Consider the following 12,134-nt stretch of genomic DNA (forward strand, 5'->3'; position numbering starts at 1 on the left):
CAGAGAAAGGGCCCCCTTCCCCCTCCCTCCCTGATCCCACCACTCAGAAATAAAAGGGGGAAAAAATACCTCCAGCTGGCAGCCATTCTGAAAACAGTTCTATTTTCTGCTCTTTTCCTGTTCAGAATAAACAGCAACATAAAATTTGAACAGAAGGATGGGAGTGATTTCCACGTGGCCCCCTTACTCGGTGAGATAAGAAATAATTAATTGCCTGGATACTGTGAAGGGATTGTCCCGGAGCAGAAACTGCCTACTTTCTCGCAGAGACTTGCCCCCCGGAGATGCCGCCCTCGCTGTCCGCACTGCCTGGCAGGTTCTAGCTGGGTCAAGGGCAGTGTGTGTTGGGGGCTGGGGGCTCCCAGCATTTCCACAGCACAGCCGGTCCCTGACTTGTCTCAGAGGTGCCCCCAAACCCGGGGTCTGGTCTGCCCCTGGGCCCAGGCCAGGTAGGAGCGTCTCCTCGTTCTGGCAACTACTATCCCACCGGCTCCTACACTCCACCCACAACCAGAGAGAGCTTCTTGAAAACACATTTTATCAAGTCCCCTCCGGGCAGCTAAAAACCCTCAAGATAAAGTTCAGACTCCTTAACATGGCCTAAAGAGGCCCTTCATGACCTGGGCCCATAGAGCTTCCAACCTCTACCCTTGGCTCTCCACACCCCGGCTGCTGTGCCTTCATGCAGGCCGTTCCCTCTGCCTGGACTGGCCTCGGGCCTGGCCTGCCCTGGAGGTCTCTCCCAGGCACTCCGGGGGTGCTTGTGCACTTGTCAGTGCCTGGACGTGTAACACGCTAGATTGCAATTGTGGGTGTTCACACCGTGACACAGCAGCTTCTCACCAGTGTTCTATTTACGGCACGTGGAAGCTTCGCGGCTATGTTACAAGAACAATGCCCTTCTGAGGCCCACAGGTTTGGTTTATTTGAGGGGAAGGACGTGTTTGATGCCCCTCTGGGTCCCTAGCACCTAGCATAGCATCTGGAAGAGAGGAGGTACCCAGTAAAAGTTTGTTGATTGAAAAAATAAGAGAATGAATGAATAACAGAATAGATGTCCAGAAAATGATTGAAAAACTAAAAGGATGAATGAATGAAAGTCCCATACAACTGAAACATCAGTCCCTTAACTTCTTCCTCTGTCGGAGCTAGATTCATGGGTGGGATGGGTTCCGTTTCTTCAGAAGCACTGAAGTATCACTGGACTGCAAAGGGGATTCTTCAAAAGACTCAAACTGCATGTGGTTAGAAGGAATGCTTCCATGAGCTCATGGAGTGAATCAAGTCACAGAAGATGGCTGTCGCCTTGGCCACTGAGGAAGCTGAGCTCCCTTAACTGGACCTGGCTTTGCTCTGCTGAGTGGAGTTTGCAGGTTCAGGCTTGGAGTCGGGGTGTTCAGCATCACAGAGGAGACGTGGGGCCTTTCCCCCTTTCCCCACACCACTCGGACTGTCAGACCAAGACACCCCTATCTTCGTCCAGCCCTGCCCCTCGCCAGCTCCACCAGGCCATCGAGGCTTGCCTCCCGGGCCGCCTCCCCTAGGAAGCCTTCCCTGATGCCTGGATGGAAACATCCAAGTCTCCCTCCCCGAACTCCCTTCTGGCTTTTAAGGCCAGGTTGTGGGTGCCCCATGCCCCCACTGGGACCACACTGCCGGAGGGAGGGCTGTCCCCTTCACTGCTGTGCCCGCAGCGGAACACAGCACAGGTCTGGTGCCAGAGGAAGTGGAATTCACCAAGGGAACTGCTGTACATACCCTCTGCAGAAGGCTTAATAGATGTTACGTTTATAAAAAATGCTCCATGGTTAAGTAAATATGGGAGATGCTGGGTTAAGTCAGGTTTAGGTGCCTTTAAAGGGGAACTTCTCAGAGCATGTGCTGATATGTGTTTTGGGTCTCCAAGAGTGGACCAGTATATGCAGTGTTTCTTATATTTATCTGACTATGGACCTTTTGGTTCGAGTAATGCCTTGTTCCATGGAACACACTTTGGGAAATGTTAGAGAATGCGGTCAGATCTAGATATATTTTAACAGCCCCCTCATTTTATAGAGAAGGAGTCAAGCCCCAGAGATGAACTAGCGGAGTCAGGACAGAACCCAGGATGTTTGCCATCTCACCTTGACCTCAGATACATCACCTAGGGTAACAATTAGTCCTGAGCTTCAGGCCAAGGGGATCAAGGCAGCACTGTGACCTTGGAAAAGTCTGGGCTCAGTTTGACCTGCCCAGTTCCTGGTATCTCCCAGGCAAGGCTAGAGTCACAATCTGAGTCCTTAAATGGGGGCTGCAGGGGTCTGGTGGAGCCGTCGGAAGTCTACTGGTTTTGTTTTATAGGATGGTGGCAGAAACCTAAATGCTGCTTGGGCCACTGCCTAGGCCATCCCAGGAGAGCTACGAGGGGGCTTGGCTGTCCTGAAGGTCTCCTCCTTTCCAGGGATCTTAAGAGGCTGCCCGAGGATAGACTATCCTTTAATAACCAGTGAGACGTTCGTCTTTTCAGCGTACCGACACCGCCCAGCTTTCTGCTGGCCTCTACCACAGAAGTCTCTAAGGCTCATTCTCAGCAGGCGCACAAGGCAGGAGGTGACTATCTCCCGCGGTCAGGCAGGCAGCCCAGATGCCCAACAGCGGAGGGTGGTTGAGCCAATCTTAGGTCGATGCCATGAAATCCTACGTATGAGAGGCCGGGGAGAGGGGGGCCAACAGAAGAAAAGCCAGCGCCCTCCCACCACCACCAGGGAGCCGGGCGCCGTGCTTAAGCATAGACGTTCTAGCTGACACCCCTAGGCTGAGTGGCTATAGGCAAATAGTAGACCCTTTCGAGCCTTGGTTTCTGCATGGATGCAATGGGATGGTAACACTAGTACCCGCTTCACAGGGCTGTTAGGAGGACTGAGTCAATTAATCCCTCAGAACAGCACCTGCCATGCTTACCATTGTCAAGAAGCAGCTCCAGGGCGGGGTCAGGTCCCAGTCCTGTGTGACGTGTGCCTGCGTTCTTCAATCTCCCCATTTCTCAGTTTCCTTAGCTAGAAAACAGAACTGATATGGCACCTGTAGAGTAATTGTTAGGTTTAAGCAAGCTAATTCATGAAAAGTACTTGGAAGTGTGGATGCCATGTAATAAGCACTCAAACATGCTATTATCAGTGACACAGGGAAATGAGGATATAAAATATTATGAAGTGAAAAAAAATCAGGCTGCAAACTGGCCTGGGCTTTGTTTTCCAATTGCGGTAGCTTCCCAGGTTGAGGGGAGGCTGGGCAGGGCGCGGGCTGTGCAGACCTACCCTCACAGGCCTGGAGCCTCTGTCCTCACAAGGCATGTGTCCTGGGATGCCCTCCTTACAGGGGGTGAGTTCCCGATGCATCTGCAACTCTGCACCTCCCCAGGGTGTGGGGAAGGCTTCTGGTCATTAAAAGATTTCACACCAAAGTCCCAGGGGCCTGACCATCGATCCCAAAGACCCTTCGCCATGTTCCCCAGGGTGCTGAGGGGTCTAAACAGGACCCCTGGTTTCCTGCCTCAGTGTCTGGGTTCCCAAGGAGGATACAGATGAGGCCCAGCCCAATTCAATCTTGACGCTCTAATGCGTATATGTTAATTCTAACTTTCCAGGGAGGGGCTTCATCAAAGATCAGAAGTCAGGCTCATACGTACTGGTTCGTTTTTTCTGTAAAGTTTTGAAATAAAACACACACACACACACTCAACTTTAAGATCTCGCATTTTCTCTGTCCCCAGCTGCATGTGCAACCTTGAAGAACTCCTACTCTCCCTGAATTATGTCGGATTTGATAGTTAGCAGGGGTTTTTATGAGCACATTTATTAGTCATCCTTCAAAGCAACCACATGAAATGGGTCAGGGGCTTATTCTCTTTAGCAGACAGAAGGGTTGAGTCACTCACAAGATGCTGATATGTTTTAAATGTGTAGAGAGAGATACATATACACACATAGGTATCAGTCAAGCTATACTTATCCCCAATAATGGGGGAGGGGGGAGATATTTTTAGAATAAGCTAACTTTTTTGAAAACTTACCATGTACCAGAGTCTATTCCAATCATTTAATAAACACACCTCATTTGATTCTCAAGGCAAATATAGGAGGTAGATAATATTGATTTTTACCAAGTGAGGAAACCTAACTCAGAAAGGTTAAGTGACTGGTCCAAGGTCACAGGCAACAGAGGGGTTTTCCTGGCTCTGAAAACATGTATTATCAATTGCATCGTCCTGTCTTATCATGAAATGGAATCCTTTTAAAACCCCTACACTTTCTCTGAGCAAATAACATGACTGTCCTGGCTATGGGCTTGAGGGACAGTGGCGTCCTCAGTGACAAAGGTCAGCCTCTAAGTATCTCCCATAATGCTTCTCCCAGGGAAAGAGAATGGGCTCTGGAGCAGGCCGATCTGGACCCAAACTCCAGGTCTGCCATTCGCTAGCTGTGCCCTCTCACTGGGCTTCCAGGGGCCTTTTCCTGGCCTGAGTCCCCAAGCAGAGTATTTGGATTCAGATCTGCTGGGTGATGCAGCGCACAGATGTGCCCTGCAGAGGCTTCCTGCATCTGGTTCCCACCACACTTCCTCTGAGACGAGAGATGATGCTTGATAACTTCCCTCAGCCTGTGGTTGTCTGGCCCAGGCGAATTTGGCCTGAGACGTAAATCATGAAGCGGGATTACTGAGAGAGCCAGAGTCTGATAGGTCAGAACACCTTCATTTAAACAGACCAAAAAGTCCCAGTGCCCATGTGACCAACTGCCTGGGGGTGCGCATCTGCTAAGAGCTCTTGCTCCTGCCAAGTCCTCAGCCCCGGCGCTCACTCCCCACCGAGGAAGGCGGTGTCCAGGAGTTGGCAAAGCTGACCCCCCCGAGGTCGCACAGAGAGGCTGCAGGACAGCAGGGAAACAGAATGTTCTCCTCGTCCTAAGGCCCCCTGACCCTCGTGTTCTATATGGAGAATGTTCACTTTGTCCTGTGGAAAGTCCCCAAGTGGCTGGACTAACACGTGACTCCAGCTGGACCTCTCTGCTAACTCTGGCCACATTTCCCATATTTCCGTTCCCGGGATCCATCCCTTGCCCCTTCCAGATCTGAAAGTGACCTCCTGGGCCTCCTGGGAATGCAACTGCTCTCCCGCTACCGCTCAGATCTGGGGCTGCTCCTTCCTGGGGAGGGGTCAGCCAGCCACCCACTGCCCACCCCGAGCCCTCCCGCGTCCACTAGCCTTCCTGTCCCAGCCGCAAGCCTCCCTGGGGGCTGGTTTAGAATGAAGACAATTGCCTCAGATAAAGAAGCACCAGCCTCCTCCCCTTGTGGCTAAAATGATCAGAAACAGAACTTGTATCGCTGACCTCAGCCCTCCCCCTGCCCTGGTCCCTCTGGGAGCCTGTGCTGTCCCCCTACTCGGGCCTGCGTGCCAGCCCTGGACGAGGCAGGCTCCTTCTAAAAGAGCTACTGCACTGCCTGCTTTTTCTGGCTCCACTTCATGTACACATAGATCATGGGGTCCAGGTAGCCAGTGGGTGCTAGCGTGTCTCCCAGGAGGAGTGGAAGCTCCATCGTGGCCCGCACTGCCATTGCCAAGGCCACAGCCACCATGCGATTCCTCCCTGGAGACGCACAGCGGGTGTCTTTGCCTCCCTCCGCTTCTGACTGCTTCACAACCATCTCCACGCTGGCTTCCTCCTCACTCACTGAAGTTTCTCAGTTACTTGCATTCTTGCTGTTGGATAGATCCCAGCTCCTGTATTATTCCATTGCATCCAGAATGCTTCAAGGAAGGAATGTCATAGCCCCTTTTTTTTTTTAACCCCCTAGAAAGATGTGTTCAGGGGTAAGCCCCCAACAAGAAATATTTGATGAACGTGTTGGTGGAGAGCTTGGAAGTGGCCCTGGATCCATGTGGCCCTGCAGCAGACACTGGAAGAGACACAGCACAGGCACCAAGCAGAAGCAGAGACCACGTCCTGCAGGGCACAAAACCTCTCTCTCACATCATCAGCCAGAAGCTTCTCAAGGCTCCCATGTGGCAGGTAGGGCAGGAATTTTGCAAAAGGGGTGACCCGAGGCCCGGGTCAGAGAGGTGGCTGGCTCCACTTACACGAGACCAGGACTAATTCCCAAGCCCTTGACCTCCAGCTGAAGGGCTTTGAGTCAGCTCTCCTGGCCCCAAGTGGCCCAGCTCACAGAAGTTAGGATGGGAGCAGGGTGGAGGGCACAGAAAGCAAAAGCACGGGTCCCCTCACAGGGTCCAGCGGTACACCTCCCTGGAGAGGCCTGCCTTTCCCTTCTGTCCACCAAAATGACCATTCCTGGCTTGTGTTCCCTCTCAGCTGAGTAGTAGAAATATCACGGGTTGTGGTGTCAGGCAGGCCTGGGTTGGAATCTCAGTTTGCCAGAAACAGTCACCGTTCACATCTGTTGTCCTTATAGAACGATACCTCAGGGCTCCTTTTCCCTCTAAAAGTGCCCCAGTCAGGACCATACATTGTGTGTCACCTTACTAAGGCAGAAGACATGGCACACGGGCAGCTGGTGGGTGGCCAGGTTCGGGACCCATCTAGTTCTGTGATTAGAGAGGGGAACAGAGAATGAGGACACTGCTCGGGGGTGGGCGGATGCTGGCTGCATCTTCAGGGAGATTCTGAGGCCCCAGTAGGAAGCCCTGGCCATGCCTCGAGATGCAGAGTCTCAACTCCTTGAGCCAGGCCTGGCATTTAGAGACAGGGGCATCCTGGGACAGGGCCACCACCTTGCACACCTCCGGAGGGTGCCACTCACATCGTGGTCTCAATGAATGGTGCCACCTGGAATTGTGCAGTGCACGGCCTGTCCAGCTGTGCAGGGCAGCCTGCCGAAAGTGCCCACAGAAGAGAGGATTTAGTTAGCAGACGCTAGGTCACATCAGAGGGCAAGAATAAGTAAGCAGCAGAAAAGCCACCAACACAGGAGCAGCGTAAACCCTCAAGAAGGAGAAGGAATCATTGTCAGTCTGGGAAGGAGTGTCTTTAAATCAGTTCAACCCAACTCATAGCAATGAATATCGATTGAGAGACCACTGTGTGCTGAGCCCGGACAGTTACAAGGAGGGGAAGAGGCACTGCCGTTGAGGAGCTTCTGGGCCAGGAGGGAAGTGGGCAGGTCCAAGCGGGTGGGCTCAGGGAGGCGCAGGGCGGGATGGGAGCAGAGGAGGAGCCTGGGGAGGGTGCGTCAGGTCAGCTCCTCTGGCTTCACGGGCTGAGAGAGTATAGTCGGGCCACTTGGGTGATGGAGGTGCAGGTACGCAGGCTGTCATCTCGGCCGTAGAGCCAGGCCTCGGAGAGCTGGGTCAGCATCCAGCGGTCCAGGAATCTGGCAGCAGCTTGAGGCCAGATCGAGAAAAGTCTTCAATTCCAGGCTGAGGAGTCTGAACTTGATCTTGGAGAAGCCACGAGACATTTCTGGGCAAAGAAGTGACTCAGTCAGATTCCTTAACAGCTGAGTAGCTGTGGCCCCTGTTTCTGCCATTCCCCGCCACCACCCTCAGATGCCCTGCGTGCACTTTCTCCTCTGCACCGCTCGCTGTCAGTGAGGGGGGCTGAAACCAGAAGCGGCCTGAGTCATGGGCAGCGCAAAGGCAGGACAGCTGCCAGGAGGAGAGAGCGCTTGGCCCTGGCCGAACCCCCTCAGTCTGTGGGAATCGCTCTGTCCCTGCAGAGACGGGCTTCCCAAGGGAGATGGCTTAATGCCCAAGGTCACACAGCTACTTAGGTGTCAGAGCTGGAACTCAGATCTCTCTCTTACACCAAAGGCCACCCTCTTGCCATACACCTTGTCCTCCTATTACCTGTACTGAAGTTTTGACCTTGCTCTGTTGGCTGGTTCCTCAAGGACGTCTCATGCTCATCTGATCTATCCCAGAGCCCAGGGGCCCCTTGGCAGGAGGGTGAACGGCATCTCAAAGCAGAGTGAAGAGCCAACTCCTGGCCCCGGGAGATGAGATTAGGATCAGAGTTATTCCACTGGCACCAGGGGAAACCAGACTTGGCCTCCTCTGTAAGCAGGAGTTGTGTAAGAAGTAGTTGGTCACAGCATCACCACTGGGGTTGCTGACCATTCGCCATGGGGCAGCGATGGGATGGGCTTTGTCCAAACGCTGTCTCATCAAGCCTTGCCCCTTCCCCGTGGGATAGGAAGAGCCTCCCATTCAGGGTTTAACTCCCTTAACGGTAAGAAAAACGAGGCTTTCTCTGCATCTGGGGAAGCGGGCTCTGCAAAGAGGCTAGGACAGCACTGGCCCAGAATAAAAGGACTGATGTCAGCAAAATCAAGGCAGGTTTAAGTCCTCCCTTTAGGAACGCTTTGAAACCTGATCTCTCCTCACTACAAAAAGACATGACTTTGACCTTTCAAGCCGCTGCCACTCAGATTTCCCAGGACGGCTGCCTTGGGAGGCACCTGCCAGCTTTCGCAGCTTCTTATTAGTGCAGTTGCTACTGACAGTGACACGGGACTTGGTTCTGGGCTCTGGGGAGAAAGGCATGGGCCTGGGCTTCTGTCTTGGGTGGGACAGAACCAAACAGGCTCCAGCCCTGGTGGAGCCTGGTGTTGCTGATGCCTGGGGAGGACATCAGGTCCTGGTCCCCCCAGCAGAGCGCCTGAGGGGTGGAGGTAGAGAAGAGCCTTGGCAGGGTCTTGGCCAGGCCCTCAGGGAGCTCGTCAAGGAATAAATGTATCACCTAAAAAGGAAATTGGCAGAAGGGGCGGGGAGCAGAAAGGGCAGGGGTGTCTCCATCCTAGTGATACACGGAAAGGTTCTGGCAGGAAGAAAAAAGGAAGAAAACTAAGGCAAGTGAGTGGCCACCATGGCAGGGGTGGGACTAGGAGGAAGGGCAGAAGTGGCTCTTGGCCAAGTGGTGACTCACAGATACAGAGCCCTCCAAGCACAGGGACAGTCCAGAGCTGTGACCTGTGGCGCCAGGGGGCCTCAGAGCCCCAGGGCTCAGACTAGGAAGAAGAAGCCTGTTCCCGTCCGCCGATCGGCAAGCTTTCACCAGATGCCCTGTCTGCAGCTGGGCCCCTGGCCTAGGACCTGGCACCAGCCCCTGCCTCTGGACTGACAGATGGTGGCAGTCACATGGCTAAGGGGGGGGGTCTATAGCTCTGGAAATGGAAGGGCTTTCTTCTAGGGCTCGGCAGCCCCTCCACGGAGGGCTCCCCGGGTCTTAGAGCGCATGAAGGTGAGGCTGGGGGAGAAAGGCGACACTGACTCTGTGCCCACCCACTCCAGGGACACTTGTCTCCTTCCATTCTCTTCCTCCACTTTCTCTCCTGCCAAGTCCAAACTCAACCCAACTCATTGGCCAACCCAACTCAATGGCCGAAGAATGAGGACAGCTCCTTCTCCCCTGGGGCCTGCTCACATCTGCGATCACACCTGGGGACCCTTTTGCCAAGACAGAATACTTAGTTAGCTATAGCAATCAACAAAAGGGTTCAGGCAGGGCCCCTTCTCTGTGGCATCTGCTTAGATGGCCCATCATGCTAGGCTCTGCCAGGGACACAGCCAGACAGAGGCTCCCCGACTCCCAGTGAGGGATTGGTATGTCATCTTTTACCATCTGGGTAGCTCCGCCCTGTGTCCCCGCCAGGCCCATAATGGGAGCTGCTGGTTGGCTTACTTCTCTGGTTCTGCCCGAGCAGCTGAAGGGGAGGGAAGGGCTGTTTTCATGAAAGATGGTATTGATTCTGTTTTTAAAAAGGACTAAACCCCACTTCTGAAATGAGTCATGGTGGGAATGATTTGAAATGTGATATTTGTCTTTTCATCTCTTCTTTGCCTTCTGGAATTTCAAAGTTGAGTCTGGCGATGGAAGTAGGTAAAGATTTAACAAAGTAAGTTTGTAGGATGTTCCTTCTTACTTTTCCCTCTCATTCGCTTACTCATTGCCAAGGAGCATGTGGTGCAAAGAAAAGTTTGAGGGATCTGCAGCCAGAAGACCAGGGTCAGCGTCCCAGGTCAACACAACCTGGAGGATGTAGTCCTCCTGGGGGCCCCTGCAGGGATGCCCAACCCTTTCTGCTGCTTCTAACCGAGCCCGAGCACAGGCAGTGAGAAGGAGGGCAGGATGGCCTGGCTGAGGATGTTGGCCTGTCGTGTTAGATCTCGCCAGGATGTACCTCCGAGAAGCCAGTGCAACTGCTCAGAACATTCCAACCAGCTGGGCTGGGGGTGGTGTGGGTGGAGAGTGGCCTCGTCCTCCAAGCTACGTCTGCGGGGGCTGTTTGATACTTCCTTAAATAGGCATCAAATTGAAAAATTTGAAAGATCCCTTAGGAAAGTGTTTCCATCTAAAATAGAAACTGCTTAATATTATTTTCAGCTTTCCAAGGAGCCCCAGATCCCTGCATGAGCCCCTTATCCAAGGAAGATGGGGGAAAGTTTGGGAAAGCAGAGACCCAGAGAGTTTGAGGTTATTCGTCTACTTTTAGAATCCCAGACTCCCCAGGTTAGAAGGACCCCCACCCTCATTTTTGACAGTCCTCAGCCTCCAGGCAAAAACAACCTTAGCAACGGAGGAGAAGGGCCTGTTCCCTATCCAGTACATTCAGTTAGGCGCCCGTGATCTGGGGGCTGCAGCGGCCTGTTATGGGATGAGTGTGGATGCACTCTTGCTGTCTGAAACTTTGCCTGCAGCAGGTTCAAATCCTCCTGCCCCACCACCGATGCCTCCCCATTGCTCTGCGGGGACACACTGGCAATTCCCTGCCTCACCTCCAGCAACCCGCAAACCCACAGTGCCAGGCAGACAGCAGGCGCTTAACCATCACTTGCTGACCTGAATCAGCCCATGCACCAACCAGCCTCTCCTTGCACTTACCAGCTGGGCCTCGCTTCTGAATCACCTGTAGCTGGTTAGCACTCTTGGCCACTTCAAATCCTTGCCCCACCATCATTTCCAGGACCTTTGCCACCGGCAGGACACAGAACAAACTCCAGGGACCCCAGAAACCTGGTCAATTTCAAGAAGGAGAGGCCTCCATCTGGGGACCCCCCTGGAGGGCACGTTGGGCCTCCAGGCAGAGGAAACCTGAGGACACCTTCCCACACTACCTCTCCTGCACAGCCCAGATCCGAGTCCACTCCCACAAGGCGGCCTGGTGTGCACGCATCTAGGACACCTGCACAGCCCTGGTCTTTCCGACAGAGCTGTGCAGGGGATCCAGCCCAGTGAGATTCCAGCTCCAGCGCTCCCAGTGCTGCTGTTGGCACTCATGATACGGCCACGGGAGTCACATGGCCTGGGGGTCGGGGGGAGCAGAGAGCATCACAACCTCTAGGATTTCAAGCGGTAAAGAAGTGTGTACTGGGACTTCCCTGGTGGCGCAGTGGTTAAGAATTCACCTGCCAATGTAGGGGACACGGGTTCGAACCCTGGTCCGGGAAGATCCCACATGCCGCGGAGCAACTAAGCCCGTGCGCCACAGCTACTGAGCCTGTGCTCTAGAGCCCGCGAGCCACAACTACTGATCTTGCGTGCTGCGACTACCGAAGCCCGCGTGCCTAGAGCCCGTGTTCCGCAACAAGAGAAGCCACTGCAATGAGAAGCCCACACACTGCAACGAAGAGTAGCCCCCGCTCGCCAAAACTAGAGAAAGCCCACACGCAGCAACGAAGACCCAAAACAGTCAAAAATAAGTATAAATAAATAAATAAATAAATAATCTCTAGTTAAAAAAAAAAAAAGAAGCATGTACTTACAGTGAGTCAGGGCTGAGGCCCCCCAGCTACCTTCCCAGCCTGAGAGAGTTGCTGAGTGCAGTAGGGCCCATGAGGATCCCGGTGTAGAGTCAGGTAAGGGATGATGGGACTCGGGCGTGGGAGGTTGAATCCCTCTAGTGAGAAGTGGCCAGGTCCAGAACGCATTTAGGAGGTAAGGTGAATAGAACTTGCTGATGGATTAGATTTGGAGAATGAGGGATTGAAGTGGGTTAAATAGCACCCTCCAAAACTCATCTCTACCAGGAACCTCAGAATGTGACCTTACTTAGAATAGGATCTTTGCAGATGTAATTAAAGTGCAGCCATACTTGATCAGGATAGGCCATAAGTCTTTTCATGGTCTTCTGGCATCTCT

The 12,134-nt window shown here is 53.4% G+C and overlaps 1 long non-coding RNA gene across 1 annotated transcript; it reads right to left on the minus strand.

The window, feature by feature from the left end:
• Positions 1-870: 870 nt before the first annotated feature.
• LOC309644112 lies at positions 871-8,491 on the minus strand. The gene is made up of 2 exons (XR_014254245.1): positions 7,844-8,491; positions 871-7,457 (listed from the first exon to the last, which is right to left on the minus strand). It is a non-coding gene; the product is annotated as an uncharacterized lncRNA (long non-coding RNA).
• Between the last annotated feature and the right edge of the window lie 3,643 nt (positions 8,492-12,134).

Source organism: Balaenoptera physalus (assembly GCF_965194825.1).
Source record: "Balaenoptera physalus genome assembly, chromosome: 15".
In the NCBI taxonomy this organism is placed as follows: Eukaryota; Metazoa; Chordata; class Mammalia; order Artiodactyla; family Balaenopteridae; genus Balaenoptera; species Balaenoptera physalus.